The sequence below is a fragment of the Schistocerca cancellata genome, chromosome 3 (assembly GCF_023864275.1).
Source record: "Schistocerca cancellata isolate TAMUIC-IGC-003103 chromosome 3, iqSchCanc2.1, whole genome shotgun sequence".
NCBI classification, from domain to species: domain Eukaryota; kingdom Metazoa; phylum Arthropoda; class Insecta; order Orthoptera; family Acrididae; genus Schistocerca; species Schistocerca cancellata.
Genome location: NC_064628.1, coordinates 493,631,971 through 493,649,909, shown reverse-complemented (window position 1 = coordinate 493,649,909; position 17,939 = coordinate 493,631,971). Strand labels below are relative to the sequence as shown.

The window sequence follows — 17,939 nt, the reverse complement described above, 5'->3', positions numbered from 1 at the left end:
ATTTCATGCAAAAAGGCTCTGGGTGTCTTTGTTACCAGTCAATATCTATTACATGCTCTGGCTCTTTTCAAACTGATACGTCTATCTGGCGGGACAGGATGAGACTTCGGTTAGCGAAGGTTTTCTGGGGGAGGGTTGGGGTGGGGTGGCGGGGAGGCTGGGATGTCAGCCGCCGTTCTTTGACCTTCGCTGGTCTCGACCATGCTTACAATACAACGCATTTCGTGAAGGGCAGATGCCAACGTGCACAATAAAAGAAAAAAAGTCACAAGCTCGTGAAATGAGTGTTCTTCAGTTAGTTATAACAAAGTAGCTACCACAGATCAGTAGTCACAGGTTCAATCAAAGGTGAACATAGGGCTAAGACGCGGCAATGACCGGATCAGCTCTCGAAGGAATACACTATCCCAAGTATGGTCTGGCTTTGCAACTGGACGTCTAACATTATGGAGTACAGTGAACATCAGGCTTCATGGGGATGCTATTCATGGGAAATGACCAATCACTTGTGCGCTCCACCCATCGCTGGTCACATAATGTATCTTCTGAGTCGGGCCGCCAGTAGGTACACAGCAACCGAGCGAGGTGGTGCAGCGGTTAGCACACTGGAGCCGCATCCGGGAGGACGGCCGTCATCCTGAGGTACATTATGCCGGGATGCTTCCTCTGAAATGGCACGACCGATTTCCTTCACCATCTTTTCCTAATCCGAGCTTGTGCTGTGTCTCTAGTGATCTCGTTATCGACAGAACGTAAAACACTAATCTCGTCCTCCTAGGTACCACAAGAGAACCGATTCCGCACACAAAGAGTGCCAGCTTGTCTTGTAAAATACCGTTAACTGGAACCCTCCATAATCCATCAAACATCAATGTAACGACAGATATGGAGCCATTCGCTGTGGAGCGTACGGCCTTGTGTCAGTGCAATAAGCGAAGTGTTAAACAGGATAACGATGTGGAAATGGAACACTCGTAGTGCCTAGCTCCTCCATTGAAGACAGACAAAACTGCCAAGGAACTTTATTCATTAATGCACTGCTAATGCACATCTTATCATATTTGTGCGAGATGTCAAGAACCTTGCCAGTGTTGTTCATACGTTGTTCTTAATTTTTCCCTCTTTAATCCTTGAATATTAAGCGGAGAAAATATTACATTGCTATTAAGTCATCGTAAAGTTCACTACTCCACATTTTATTCAAAGGCAGTCATAATTTATAAGTAATGCTTTAGGTATTACCATTATATCTCCAATAGTATGATACATACCAAATGTCCTGTTTTATGCCCTACAGCATTTGTAAATTTTCAGAGAGTTTAGTAATCTAGGGTTAAACACGTTCCATTTGTTTCTTTAACTACATTAGTGTACATGTATCATTTTATACTAATATCTAACAACGTTACTAGCAAAATAAATAGGTTGTTTAGTTTTCACTTATTATTTATCCAACACCTTTAACATACTAAATTGGAAACATATGCGGCCCACATGATTTTCAAGTCCTTATAGTGCGGCCCACGGAAACAAAAAGTTGCCAATCCCTACCTAGGTGCACAATATACATTAGTCTGCAAATAGTAACGACAAGATAGACAAAGTAACATAACATTTTAACAATTCTGTGGAAATGAGTGAAAGTGCGGGAGCACGTTGCCTGAGTCTACCAGTCGTACACAGAAAGCTGGACGTCACACGTTATTGGGATCAACGTGACTACAGCGCCAAATGGGGCTGACCCCGCAACACGAGGCTGTTGAAGGAACGGGAAAATACATTGCTTCCATTAACCGAGCAGTTACGGTGTATTCAGGTGGTATTCTTCGGTACAACACGACCCGGAGAGATTTGGATGACTTCATTCGGGGAAGAATCATCGGGAAACTGGGAGAAGGACGAAGTGAGACCCGTGAAGCCCTGGAGTCTGGCACTGCTCACATCGTTCTTTCATGTGCATGGGGAGCCTTCGGAACCAGAGGCATTCTGCCCGAAGTACAGGTGGTGGTCGGTCGAATATGATCAACTACATCAGCAGTTGACCGCTACGTTGTGCAACAGCCAAGAAGGGACCCCACGTTAATGGGAGTTGGGAGCAAGGAGTGGAAGGTGTGAAATCTCTTGCTTCACAGTTACATGGAACGACATGAGGTGTTCTCTTTTTCGACGACCAGGATGTTGTGTTCCGCTGACATCAGCATCGGCAGTGGGGTCAAGAGCTTTTCTCGTATGAGTGCAGAATTTGTTCGAATAGTGATTCACTCTCGTGTGGCAGAGATGGGAATACGTAACGCACCCACGTACATGGTCCAAAATCGGTTTGGTGTGGAGAGAGATGGTAATGTTGCGTCGGTGTAGTAACGTCCAAATGTGTGAACGCGATACATTCACTGCTCAATGTATTTGTGAAAAAGTTCTTTTTCCCCATGTGAATTTTTTCAGGATTGCATTCGGCCCTGACTTAATTTTTATGGACGACAACGCGCGCTCGCATCCGACTGCGCAGTTGTTGTAGCTCTTGGAACGAGGGGATATTCGGCGAATGGACTGATCTGCCCTTTTCCCGTTTTAAATCCCGCTGAACACGTGTGGGATGCATTGGGGAGAAATATTCCATGCACGTCGACATGCACCAACCACCACCCAGCAGTCGTCAACCGTACTGGTGGAACAATGGAATGCACTATCACAAGAACTCGGCATCAAACTTCTTGTCAGCAGAGCATGCACTGCCGTTCATGGTGATCTCACATTCTATTACGAACCGTGTACCCAAGTGATTATCATAAATGGCGGAGACTTTAACGTAATTATTGACTTTAATAAAAATGTCATTTTTGTTCGTCCCATTGGTTATTTCTTTGTTACCTCTTTGCACTACACTGTAGCAGTTCTTTATATGCAGGGTACAAGTTTTATAGAGCTATGTTACGGTACTTGGCAGTGACGCATGATGTGGAAGTTACTTACGTTTTTAAAATTTGCACACCAGTGTATTAATAACTTCTAGGGGCCTAAGAGGATGTTTGCGACGCTCTCCAGAGGCGTGTTATCGCTTGCAGTTACGGTCAGCTCAGTTTTGGAGTGTGGCAAAGTTAGTACTCACTTCCTACGGGACTCACAAGACATCATAATTTGCAACACCACACTTCCTTTTTATGGAAGTAATCGCATTCGGCTGTGACTTTACACATCCTATATATCAATCTGGAACATGCGGTTTGTACATTTTAATAACATGCTCTAAGCATGCGTTGCGTTTCTTTGTCTGTACACGTGTTTTAATGTTTAACTTTTGTCTTATTGTGTGTTGCAAACTGTAATATTTTTCCGAGTTAGCGTTGTCTCTGTCAACTTTCATTTTTTTTTTCATTTTAAACCAGTGTTTTAAGCCACTTCAGACAATGTCTTGCTACCCGAGTTCAGGCTAGTTACAGTGCTAAGCCGTCTTCCTACAGGTGCCGCTGGTGGCGGCAAAGCCTCGGAAACAGGTCAAGAGCAACCGGATCGCAAGGAGGTTGGATTGGCGGGTATCACTGACAGTTTCGGCTTTCCTCTACGACTCCTGAGATGCCACGCTGTACCTAAGTGTGTACATGAGTTACAGCATATACAGTTTGAAATGTAGCACACTACAATGGTACTGTTTCCCGTGAAACTGGATCGCAATAATCGTCCCAATACTGGATTGTCGTGACACTTTTCGCCACTTCCTCTCGTCTCATTCCTGTGTATATTAGTATGCATAAAGATTTTAAGTATGTTCCATATGTCTTGCCATACACTTCCCCTGTCACAATGTACGAGAGCATGACGATGATGATAGTAAACATAAAACAACTGAAATGAATGATAGTTAGTCCGTCCACCGTCTCATGGCGTGCGAGACGGTAAAAACGGAGCCTTTATAGCGTCACTTTGTTGTCCATCTATCTGTCTGACTGTTAAAAGCCCAGCCGGCCAGAGTAGCCGAGCGGTTCTAGACGCTACAGTCTGGAACCGCGCGACCGCTACGGTCGCAGGTTCGAATCCTGCCTCGGGCATGGATGTGTGTGATGTCCTTAGGTTAGTTAGGTTTAATTAGTTCTAAGTTCTAGGCGACTGATGACCTCAGATGTTAAGTCCCATAGTGCTCAGAGCCATTTTTGTTAAAAGCCCTTTTTCTCAGGAACGGTTACAGGTTTCAAGTTGAAATTTATGTCACATACTAAGGTTAACGGTCCCTTGGCGATTAAAACATTTAAGCTTCTAAGACAATGCAATCAAAAGATATCGCCGTTTATGTCAGAAATTTCGATACACGAAAACTCACATAACCTACAGGGTTCCAGAATCATGAAATTTGACAAGAAACAACATTTAAGGGGATACGGAATCGGATTTTGGGTTAAAAAATCGAATTTTTTTTATTGGCGTATTATATTCTGCCATGTTTCCTCTTTAAAATGACGTATCATACATAGCTCTACTACAATTATAACTATTTTATTTTTATATATTTGTGAGATTGGGTATTGCGCTTTAGTTATACACGTCTCTCGTGGCTGACCATGAACTTTTTGGCAGTACCTTTAAAGTGACATGAATTCAAATATCCCGGTTTCCAGCGACTATTTATACACTAGTTGCCCGAAAATGTTTCTCTCTGGTTTCCTCAAGTTACTCTTTGACTTTGTGGCGGGACTGTTTTGTAAACAGTGTGATATAAGAAAGTAGTTGTTGTTGAGTTATTTCGTATTTAGTGCTTCATTTTTCGCAGTGAAAATGCCTAGAGCTAAAGCAAAAGTATTTAAAAAGCGTGTGAACTGGCAAAAGAAAAGAAATAATGATTCATTAGCAAAGCAAAGCAGTTCATCATCATCACTGTTGGAAAATGTGAATCCACTTATTACTGATTTGCCGAACGAACTTACACCAAATGAAAACAGTGCTTCTCATAAAAAACTAAGAGATTTGGAAGAGAAATATAATTTACTTGATAGAGGGAATGAAGTTTTTGAACTCATTGATACGAATATATTGTGTGAAGCTCTTGAAAACAGTTTGTGCTGCAAAAAATGTCATGGAAACGTTTCTCTGAAAGTAGAATCCCATGTTGGCCTGGCTGCCCAGTTTAATTTAATATGCAGTGTTTGTAAATACAGCTGTAAGTTTCCAAGTTCGGTTTCAGTAACTGTAAATAATGGATACAAGAAAACTGAACTTTATAGTGTAAATATTAGGTTAGTTTATGGATTGCGAGCAATTGGTAAGGGCAAAGCAGCTGGTGATATGCTATGTGGTGTTCTAAATCTTCCAAGTGCACCTTCAAAGTTTGAAGCTTACAATTATGTACTAGGATCTGCAGTTGAAGATGTAGCACAGAAGTCAATGCAGGTTGCTGTGGAAGAAGCAGTGGAAGAAAATGACGGCAGTCGTGACCTCACAGTGGCGTTTGATGGCACGTGGCAGAAAAGGGGCCACACCTCCAACAATGGTGTTGTAACAGCAACTAGTGTTGATACTGGCAAGGTTATTGATGTTGCAATAATGTCTAAATACTGTAGGTGCACAGGCAGGCTGAAAAATGAACACAGTGATGACTGTATTGCTAATTATTATGGTAGTAGTGGTGGCATGGAGGTTGCTGGGGTGAAGAAAATTTTTCATCGCTCTTCACAGTGGTATAATGTTCGCTATGTCAAATATCTGGGAGATGGTGACTCTAAAGCATTCAAAGAAGTTTTGGAAAGCAAACCATATGGGAACAGTGTAAATATAAGCAAACTTGAATGTATAGGACATGTGCAGAAGAGAATGGGTGCCAGGCTGAGAAGGTTAAAATCAGTTATGAAAGGGAAAAAACTAGATGATGGGAAAACCTTGGATGGCAGAGGAAGATTGACTGATTCCATAATAGACCACATTCAGAACTGCTATGGCCTTGCAATCAGGCAAAATACAGGCAATCTTGAAGAAATGAGGAGAGCTATATGGGCTTTATATTTCCACACCGCATCCACGGATGAGCATCCACAACATGGTTTGTGCCCCAAAGGTGAAAACAGCTGGTGTAAATACAATAGGGGACTAACAACAGGAGAGAAATACATTCACCACCACAGTCTACCATCAGCCATCATGGCAGAAATAAAGCCCATTTTCAGAGATCTGGCTGACAGAAGTCTTCTGATGAAATGTCTTCACGGAAAAACGCAGAACCCCAACGAGTGCTTGAATAGTGTGATATGGCATCGTCTCCCAAAAACAGTGTTTGTCGGAATTAATACACTACATTTTGGTGTGTATGATGCTGTGGCAACCTTCAATCTTGGAAATATAACTAAATGCCAGGTCCTTCAAAAGTTGGGTATGTGTGTTGGTTCCCGTACGGTACGTGCTATGTTCTTTTTAGATCAGCACAGACTAAGGCATGCTGATAATATAATCAAGACATTAGTGAAAAAAGCAAGACAGGTGCAGAGGGGTGCCAAAAGAAGACTTGAAGATGATTATGAAGACTGTGAAGGGGGTATTAGCTACGGATCAGGAATGTTTTAATCTTCTTTCTCCGTTTCCCGTAAGTTTACTTTTTACTTCATCTAGGAACATTATCTCAGGTACTGGTCAACCTAGAAGTCTGAAATTTTTATGACGTAGTGACATAGGTCCCTATTACATACTGAAACAACGATTTTTTAATTACTTGATTTACAAAAGACTTAGGGGTGATAGTCTAGTAAAAAGCGATGGAAAAAATTTACTTAAAAATAAATGTACAATATCTCTGTAAGAAAATACTTTGACAATAAACTTTTGTTTCAGTATTGTTGTAACATATGAATGCACATACAGTAAAATTTTTACCTCTCTGTCTCCAGTAGTTTGTGAGAAAATGTTCCCTATAGTAGGCATATATTAACATTGCGGGGATAGGTGATTCCGTATCCCCTTAATAGTACAAGTAAACGAAAGAATTCTCAAACTGTTAATTCGTAATTATATCACACGAAAAAATATTTCTTTTATCGTTCGTTATCGGACGTTACACTTGAAATTCAAACAATCAGTACATCTGCATACAGGCAATATGCGTCGCAATGATAAAAGTCAAATATCAGGCAATGAATGACTTTGTTGCTCATATGACGTGTTTCGAAATTTATCCATCACCTAACATCGACGAGCGATTGCTGCACGCAGATAAGGCGCTTCGAGATGTATACGAAACAAACATTCGCAGACTAGCCTGGATATTTGATGATTGATAAATTACGGAACGCTTGACATGAGCAATAAAGTCATACCTTGCCCGATGTTATCCTTTTACCATAGAGACCCAGTCAGCTGAATAAAGAACTACTGAGCATTGAAATAATGGTCGCCTGCCCCTTGACTGACTTGATACCACATTTATATTATTGAAATTAAAACATTCTCCAAAATCTTGCAGTCTCTCGACCGATATCTTAGCAATGTCAATGTCGATAAAAGGCAAAAATTGTCGAGATTCACGATTCCCAGAATGAATGAACTGTCCATACACAGAATTGATTTTTTACGGAACCCTTACTGCACGAGTACTACTCGTACCTCGTCAATTTTTTTAAGAGTAATCAAACTTTCATATGTTTTGTACTAGGAACTCGAATGGTTAACTACTGCTGTTGCTGTGGTCTTCAGTCCCGAGACTGGTTTGATGCAGTTCTCCATGCTACTCTATCCTGTGGAAGCTCCATCTCCCAGTACCTACTGCAACCTACATCCTTCTGAATCTGCTTAGTGTATTCATCTCTTGGTCTCCCTCTACGATTTTTACCCTCCACGCTGCCCTCCAATGCTAAATTTGTGATCCCTTGATGCCTCAGGACATGTCCTACCAACCGATCCCTTCTTCTGGTCAAGTTGTGCCACAAACTTCTCTTCTCCCCAATCCTATTCAATACCTCCTCATTAGTTACGTGATCCACCCACCTAATCTTCAACATTCTTCTGTAGCAACACATTTCGAAAGCTTCTATTCTCTTCTTGTCCAAACTATTTATTGTCCATGTTTCACTTCCATACATGGCCACACTCCATACAAATACTTTCAGAAACGACTTCCTGACACTTAAATCTATACTCGATGTTAACATATTCCTTTTCTTCAGAAACGCTTTCCTTGCCATTACCAGTCTACATTTTATATCCCCTCTACTTCGACCATCATCAGTTATTTTGCTCCCCAAATAGCAAAACTCCTTTACTACTTTAAGTGTCTCATTTCCTAATCTAATTCCTCAGCATCACCCGACTTAATTCGACTACATTCCATTATCCTCGTTTTGCTTTTGTTAATGTTCATCTTATATCCTCCTTACAAGACACTGTCCATTCCGTTCATCTTCTCTTCCAAGTCCTTTGATGTCTCTGACAGAATTACAATGTCATCGGCGAACCTCAAAGTTTTTCTTTCTTCTCCCTGGATTTTAATACCTACTCCAAATTTTTCTTTTGTTTCCTTTACTGCTTGCTCAATATACAGATTGAATAGCATCGGGGAGGGGCTACAACCCTGTCTCACTCCCTTCCCAACCACTGCTTCCCTTTAATGTCCCTGGAGTCTTACAACTGCGATCTGGTTTCTGTACAAATTGTAAATAGCCTTTCGCTCCCTGTATTTTACCCCTGCCACCTTTAGAATTTGAAATAGAATATTCCAGTCAACATTGTCAAAAGCTTTCTGTAAGTCTACAACTGCTAGAAACGTAGGTTTGCCTTTCCTTGTTGCAGTAGGTACTGGGAGATGAAGAAGCTTGCACAGGATAGAGTAGCATGGAGAGCTGCATCAAACCAGTCTCAGGACTGAAGACCACAACAACAACAACAATCTTTCTTCTAAGATCAGTCGTAAGGTCAGTATTGCCTCACGTGTTCCAACATTTCTACGGAATCCAAACTGATCTTCCCCGAGGTCGGCTTCTACCAGTTTTTCCATTCGTCTGTAAATAATTCGCGATAATATTTTTCCGTTGTGACTTCTTAAATTGATAGTTCGGTAATTTTCACATCTGTCAACACCTGCTTTCTTGGAATTATTATATACGAGGGTTATTTTTAAGTTAAGGGCCGTTTTTATTTTTGAAAAAAGATACAAATACTTTTGTAAAAAAAACCTTTATTTTTCTGATTCTACACACTTTTACCTATTTTTCTACATAGTTGCCTTGTTTATTTAAGCACTTGTCATACCGTACAACTAAGTTTTTAATTCCCTCTTCAAAGAATTCGGCCGCCTGCTCCGACAGCCGAGAGTTCACGGCCGCTTTCACTTCATCATCGTAATTGAAGCGCTGCCCGCCAAGATGGTGTTTCAGGTACCGGAAAAGGTGAAAATCGCTAGGAGCAAGGTCGGGGCTGTATGGTGCATGGTCCAAAACTTCCCAGCCAAAAGAATCAATCAAATCCCGAGTCTTTTGAGAGGTGTGAGGCCTAGCGTTATCGTGCAGGAGCAATACTCCTTTTGTCAGCATGCCGCGCCTTTTGTTTTGAATTGCTCTGCGGAGCTTCTTTAGAGTTGCGCAGTAGGCATCTGAGTTGATTGTCGTTCCTCGTGGTATAAAGTCCACTAGCAAAACACCGCGCCGGTCCCAGAACACAGTTACCATAATCTTGCGCTTTGACAGCGTCTGTTTGGCTTTGACCTTGACGGGTGAGGTTGTGTGTCGCCATTCCATCGATTGTCGCTTGCTTTCGGGAGTGATATGGGATACCCATGTTTCATCTCCTGTGACAATTTGACTCAACATGTCATCCCCTTCTTCCTCGTAACGAATCAAAAAGTCCAATGAAGTGGCAAATCTCTTCACTTTGTGGTCCTCTGTGAGGAGTCTGGGTACCCACCGAGAACACAGTTTCTTAAAGTTTAGTTTTTCAGACAATTTTGTACAAAATCGATCTTGAAACTTGTGGAAATTCCAAAGAAAGAGTGGAAATTGTGAATCTTCTGTCCTCACGAATCTTTGTTTCGACTGCAGCCACCAAATCATCAGTGATCACAGAGGGCCGGCCTGAGCGTTCTTCGTCATGGACGTTTTGACGGCCATTTTTAAACTCTCTAACCCATTGACGCACTTTACCTTTACTCATTGCATTAAAGCCATAAACTTCTGTTAACTGACGATGGATTTCTGCAGCTGATAGGCTTCTCGCGGTCAAAAAACGTATCACTGACCGTATCTCACACACGCGGCGGGCGATTCAATAATCGTAAACATTATAAAGTAGCACAGCGATGCGTACACGTCAGCTACAGAGCTGCAACTTGCATCAGTGTGAACGCCGAACGGGAAGGATGCCGGCAAGTGGCGCGGTGGCTTGTTGCGGCGTCCGCGCGAACTACGGGACTATACGCGCGAACGGCCCTTACTTAAAAAACAACCCTCGTATTCTGGTTAACTAGCCTACGAAAATTCAGCTGTTAAAATATAAAACTAAGATCACTGTGTAAAAGTTAAAATGACAGCCTTGTGTATCTATATAGTGTCTAACGTTCAGTGATAGAAACGGATATGTTTTGTTGTCCACGTCGGATTCAAGATAACGGATTGGGTGGCGAGTGGTCTCCCTAGAAGCCCCCTAAGCCGATATCTCACGGTGCTGACGTGTAGTATCCACTCCTTCATAGAAAGTAAACTACAAGGATTGCCACTGTTACGTCATCCGCTAAAATAGTGCCAGGTAGTTGTATAGTTTCAGCTGACGTCATATGTCTTAGGTGATTGTGGCGTCTTCCGGGGTGTGATGAAAACATTACAGCTGCACCATAGATGCGCTTTTTATTCAGTGATATAAGAGGCAGTCACACGAAAACGTAGCACATGGAAAAACGTAAAATAACTGTGTATTATTTCAAAATTAATCGCCATTACTTTTATTACATTTATCCAACTGTGAGAAAAGAGGGTCTATGCTCTCATGGAAAAATGCTTGCGGTTGCCTAAGGAAACATAAGTGTATCGCGTGCACCTGTTCGTCCGAAGCAAATCTACAGCTTCGAGCGCATTTCTTCAGGGCTCTAAAAATATGGAAATCACATGGGGAGAGATCTGGACTGTATGGAGGACGTGTAAAGACTTCGCAACGAAACGTCTGCAGCGTAGTCGAAACAACCTTGGCGACATGTGCGCAGGCATTTTGTTGGCAGGTCGTTTCGAGTATGCAGCAAAAGTTTCACTGGTTGCACTGAAACGGCTCTAAATCTTTTTTCCTTCTGTACCTTTACAATGGTGCTTTCAACTTTGAGAATTGGTGCTTTCATTACTTTTCTCTCTGTGTAGAGTTCCTGCGCTAATTCGACTGTCGATGTGAGAGAGTTGGAAGAGACAGGAAAGTGCACTTTTCTCTCTGTGTAGAGTTCCTGCGCTAATTCGACTGTCGATGTGGAGAGTTGGAAGAGACAGGAAAGTGGGGAAGCTGTTGTTCTTTGCACGCCTATTACGCTTTGAAATACAGTTTCTGCGACTCTTTTTCGAAATTTTACTCTTGTTCTTACACGGAGTAATTGTGAATGGCGGGGGGTAGCAGCCAAAATAATTACAGTAATCTTAATTTACTGCTAGGCCGGCAGCCTTGTCACACTTTACACATGTTCTGTTTGTACATCGAAATATATCGGTGGATTGAAAATTCATATCTCAGCACCAACATTTAACGTGATGTACCACTATTTGCGAAAACTTTAGCACACAAAAATATTGGCCTGAGAGAGCCTAAATTTTGAACACACGTAGAACTAAAATAAATATACATGCAATGATCGTATAGCATTATTAACCGGGATACCCCGACTATCAGTAATGAGATATCATCATTGTAATAGACTGGGGTACGGGTAAATACAGCAACGCCCTCTAGTGTGCGGCGGCTAAGGTCAGTGTTATCACAGGTTGCCAGTCAAGACTTGTCAATTGAGATGGAAACATGAAACAATTGCCAGTATCCCCCGATGAAAGCAAGAGCGCAGAGTCAACAAGTGAATGTATGCGAACGTCGCAGAATGATTGGTTCTTGGGAAACCGACAGTATCGTATAGTGACGGAAATATTAAAGGTTAATCTCCCGACGACAACGATGTTCCTAAAAACAGGGCCCAAGTTCAGAACGGCCAAGGACGAGGAAGCTTTGTCAGCTGTGCTCTTCTACACTGAAGAGCCAAATAAATTGGTGCACCTGGCTACTATCGTGTAGGGTCATCGCGAGCACGCCGAAGTGCCGCAACACGAGGTGGCATGGACGCAACTAGTGTCTGACGTAGTGCTGGAGGGAATTGACACCATGAATGCTGCAGGGCTCTCCATACATCCGTAAAAGTACGAGGCGTGGAGATCTCTTCTGAACAGCACGTTGTGAGGCATCCCAGACATGCCCAATAATGTTCCTGTCTGGGGAGTTCTTTCTAGTTGTGAAGCAATTCTGCAGTATCTTTGATTCAACACTACTTATTTCTTTTAATCCATGTCCCTTACATTCTGCGTGTTGACGCAAGTCGTTTTGTCTTTCGTGAGAAATGGTAAAATCCTTTCTGCATGAAACACAAAATGCCCGATAATCGTTCGGTCCCGGTTTAACCGAAGAAACATTTTCCCATCTTCAGATACGCTTCAGTGCGTTTACATTTCAGTTTCTTTGGGGAAGTCTTACGCGAATCTCCACTTACACTTTCACTGATTCTAAAACAAATTAAAACAGCCACTTTCCTATGCTGATACGTAAATTGCCTTGTCTGACACTGATGGTGAAAATACGAGAATGTGTACTCATGAGTTGGTCCACCAAGAAAATCAGTGAATCGGAAATTCGTCTCGTTCTCTCTACAGGTGAACGGACAATGGTAATACTGACAATTGCAACAATATTTTGTGGCTGCTGCAGCCTGTGCGTGTAGCCCTGCCTATGACATGCATGAAGGAAGGGATAGTGATTGTTGCTGCGACGCGACGAGAATGAAGAGGAGGATGAGGAAGTATTCTCTCTCTCTCTCTCTCTCTCTCTCTCTCTCTCTCTCACACTGTTACCTACGCCTACCCCACATAACTGATCAAACCGATCGCCTTCTACGGTAGAAATGACACACGGACGTAACTATGTTTTACGAAAGTGCATTATAGGGATTTTAATGTTCATGTGAGGAAGTTATGTGTGGTAAGAGATACGATTAAATAAAACTTTTTGTAATACAATAAATGTTTAATCACTACGGATGTCAGCAATTGAAAACAATCTGTTGTAATCACGAAGCCAACCAATTGTACCGGTAAGTCTCAAGCAGATTAATGACAAAACGCCAGCCCCAAGCGCAGACTATAGCCTGACGCAAACAGTTATCCAGTTATCCAGTTATTCTCAAGAACTGACAGGTTGTGTTACCAACTCATATCCGTAACCACCATGAACATTCATTATACTTACAGGCATGCAAACAACCATGTTATCGTTCCCTGGCGTTTAAATTTCTTCTGAAATTCAGGAAAGTATTGGCATGAACACGAACTTAAAAAAATTATTATTAGTGAGTCCACGGAAAGAAAAAAAGGAGTACCAAAATTAGATGTCAAAATAGATAAACCGGAACAAATGGACAATCTTGCAACCCTATAAACAACATTAATGAAGAGTGTTTCAATCACCACGTATTCTTGCCACATCTTGTACTTCACGAAGTGAACTCGAAGTTCACAGACAAAATTTCGGAGGTTGTTTAGGAATATTTTTTGAGAATTTTGTTATAAGGTGACATAGTAACATTACATTTATGATTTATTCGATTTGTTACCTCATATCCTTTGCTTCTGCAGAAATACCTTCAGAACAGTGAAAAAGCCTGTAATATGCAACCACCAGCACGTACAATACAAAAAACAGTAAGGCAACAACACTCACACAGATGCAAAAAATACAGCAATGTGGTTGCTGTTGCTGCGGGAACGACTCGGTTTAGCGTCGTCGTACCACTCTTCCACAGCATTCACTGACCCAATAATCAAGGCGCATGTCGACCAACTCTTCACTAAGAAACTTATCCACATTGCTGTGCAGCACTGTTAACGTAGAACTGTAAAAGAACACCGCCGGCGGGACAAAACCGAGCAGTACTGAATGCAAGCTTGAGGGCGAAGAATAAAATGGGTGTTATTGTTGCCTACACCAAGCACCAAATCGAAAATGATTTTTTCCTAACAGGCATATCGCCGCTAACAGATCTGATGTGCAGATGTTTTCAATGTAATGAAGATGTGGAGACTACGGATCCCTTACACCAAAATACTCAGAAAAATCCCAGAATAACCGAAATTTTTACGCTGGAATTCGGCTTCACCCTGTATATCCACTGACTGACTGACTGACAAGAAAATATAAAATTAGTATCCCTTCAAAGGCTAATCTAATATTTATAAGATGCTTATTTGCACCAGTGACAAAAACAGAATAATACAAAGAATAAATATCATTAAAAATACAGAAACTTGAGAAAAAAGCTCTCGTTGCCATAATTATGTCTGGATAACGTCGAAAAATAAATATACTGCATAAGAGGGTGAGGCACTCTAGACGAAGTCGTGTGATTGAGAGTGTCACTGCGGGTGTAGCCACAAACGAAGAGTGAAGAATGAAGGACTGTGTCGTCCTGGGTGTATTACACTTGAAGTGTTTCCGGGATGCGCTCCTGGCTTTGCCGTTCACGCATTCTGCTTTATCATACTACGACAGGAAATCAGGTCCTATTATAACACGTACGTGAGAACCATTATTCTACAAGTATTTATTTCCTTTGAACACACGATAACTACAACCATAAAATAGTCCATCCTCTTTGTCGACTTCTGTAAGTGCTATGGGCGTACATTTAAACCACCTGAATTAGTCACAAAGATGTTTTTTTCTAATTATGTACCGGCATATGCTACCGATACGATGACAATGTATGTAAGCACGACTCAACGTTAATTTCTAACTTTTAATAATCTACCTTATGAAACATACCAAAATATAGGGTGTGCGCCAACTGCGTTGAAGGTTTCCAACTTAAAGTGGTAACTGAATTTTTCGTCTACAGAAACGTATTAACCTCTCTATCATGTGATTTTATGTAACGGAGAAAGTAGTTTGTGACATCCAAGAGAGAAATGTAAAATACCTGTTGGAGTGAGTGTATAGAACATCACTCAGTATTTCATCAAAGTCGTTAATATTGTAATAGTAAACTGGGTGGATGGCGCATTCCAACACCGTACTGCTTTAGTGGATGTCTAAGAACGACTCTTATGGCTCGAAGTGGAATACGAGTCGCTACGTGACCCTCCCCCCACCCTTCCTCATCGCAAAAAACGCAGAGCCGTGCCACAGCTTCATGTTCGCCACAAGAAAGAAATAAGCTTAGAACCAAACAGGTCTCGTCTTCCTACTTGTGAGTTCTTAGGTAGCGCGATGCCAAAGCACTGAGCCAACAATGCGCTCTATATCAATGCTAATCATTTAAAAGTTACACCACCTTTCGCCGGAATTGGTTTGAGTCATTCAGATTTAACAAAGATAAAACAAAGTGATATAGTCAAAAAGATTTGCGCTCATAATAAGTATTGATTCAATGAGGAGGAAATAAGTTAACAATGAGATGATTTCCTTAACAAGTATATTCTATCAAGCGGAAATATGAATTTACAAAAAATGACTTTTGCTGTGTATTAATTTGAAGGGTGCTCAGTAAAGTAAAAAATGTTTAAGCCATGTAAAAGCCACACAGAAAAAAAATACGAAAAGAAAATGCAACTTCCTTATTGCAAGAAAATCAGTATTTTATAGCCATGAATTGAAAAATTGATTTGCCACATACTTCTAATTTGACATGAAAGAAAAGTGCCATATACACATACTCTACACATCCTACAGAAAGTAAAATATTATCAACAGATTATACACAAATATAAGAAACACATACCAGGCACAGCTGAGTCCGCGTCCTTTGACATTGTTTACTTAGTGTACGAACATACCTGTAAAGGAAAGAAAAACAGTTAAGTGCAATTAATTTCAACAAATTAATTTAGTTAGAAACACTCGCAATTAAATATAACTGCCTGAATTCAATATGAAAATGAAGATTCAAAGAACAATGAGTCAAAACGGTCTGTAAGGCTTGCAATCGAACAATTTCATCAAAGACAAAATAATCATATTCGATGAAAAACGAAGCGAAAGGATAAGATCTGAGAAAAAAAATAGCGTTCGTCGAAATAAAATGTCCTGACAAACACCTACAGCTACATGATTACTCTGAAATTCACAATCAAGTGCCGTCGGACAGTTCATGGAACAACCTTTAAGTGCACTCTCGAACAGCGCGCGGGGAAAACGAACACTTAGATCTTTCCGTTGAGATATCTGATTTCTCGTATTTTATTATGATGATCATCTCTCCCTAGGTAGGAAGGCACCAACAAAATAATTTCACACTCTGAGGAGAGAGCCGGTGATTGAAATTTCATGATAAGGTCCAGTCGCAGTGAAAAACGCCTTTGTTTTCATGACTGCCAACTCATTTCGTGTATTACGTCCGTGGCACTCTCTCCACTATTTCGTAATACAAAATGAGCTGTTATTTTTGAACTTTTTCGATGCCCCCCCTCAATCCTATCTAATGCGGATCCCACACGGCACAGTAATACTCCAGAAGAGGGCGGACAAGCGTAGTGTAAGCAGTCTCTCCGGTAGATCCGTTACATTTTCTAAGTTTTCTGTCAATAAACCGCAGTCTTTGGTTTGCTTTGACCACAACATTATCTACGTGATCGTTCCAATTTAAGTTATGAATAACTGTAATCCCTAAGTATTTAGCTGAGTTTACAGCATTCAGATGTGTGTGATTTGTCGTGTAAGTGAAATTTAGCAGATTCTTTTCAGTGCTCACGTGGATGAGGTCACACTTCTCATGGTTTAGAACCAATTTGCCACTTTTTGCACCTTACGGATATTTTGTCTTAACCATTTTGCAATTTTTTTTGATAATCTGATGTCTTAATATGACAGTAAATGACAGCCTCATCTGCAAACAATTTACGAGGACTGCTCGGGTTGTCTTTTAAATCGGTTCTGTAGTAATCAGGAACAACAGAGGACCTACAACACTTCCTTAGGGAACACGTCGGGCATTATAACTATGACCTTCCTGACAGGAAATCACGACGAAAGAAGTAGCTTACAAAACGCTTGTTCGTCCGATTCTTGAGTATTGCTCATCAGTATGGGACCCTTACCAGGTTGGATTAATAGAAGAGATAGACATGATCCAGCGAAAAGCAGCGCGATTCGTCATGGGGACATTTAGTCAGCGCGAGAGCGTTACGGAGATGCTGAACAAGCTCCAGTGGCGGACACTTCAAGAAAGGCGTTACGCAATACGGAGAGGTTTATTATCGAAATTACGAGAGAGCACATTCCGGGAAGAGATGGGCAACATATTACTACCGCCCACATATATCTCGCGTAATGATCACAACGAAAAGATCCGAGAAATTAGAGCAAATACGGAGACTTACAAGCAGTCGTTCTTCCCACGCACAATTCGTGAATGGAACAGGGAAGGGGGGATCAGATAGTGGTACAATAAGTACCCTCCGCCACACACCGTAAGGTGGCTCGCGGAGTATAGATGTAGAATGTAGAATCCAGTCACACAACAGGGACCATACTCCATACTCACGCAGTTTGATTAGATGCCCCTTGTGAGGAACGGTGTCAAAAGCCTGCTGGAAATCTAAAACTAAAGAATGAATTTGATATCCCCTGTCATTAGCAATCATTACTTTCTGAGAATACACACCTAGTTCAGTTTCACAAGTACGATATTTTCTGAATATGTATTGGCTGTTCGTCAACAAGTCGTTCTCTTCGAGGTGATTCATAATGTTTGAGCACTGTGT

The 17,939-nt window shown here is 41.3% G+C and overlaps 1 long non-coding RNA gene across 1 annotated transcript in view; it reads right to left on the bottom strand.

Moving 5' to 3' along the window:
• Positions 1-17,939, bottom strand: part of LOC126175261 (uncharacterized) — a 299,426-nt gene that overhangs the window by 126,583 nt on the left and 154,904 nt on the right. The window contains exon 2 of the long non-coding RNA XR_007535546.1: positions 15,959-16,013. This is a non-coding gene — a long non-coding RNA (uncharacterized LOC126175261). The remainder of the gene's footprint in view (positions 1-15,958; positions 16,014-17,939) is intronic.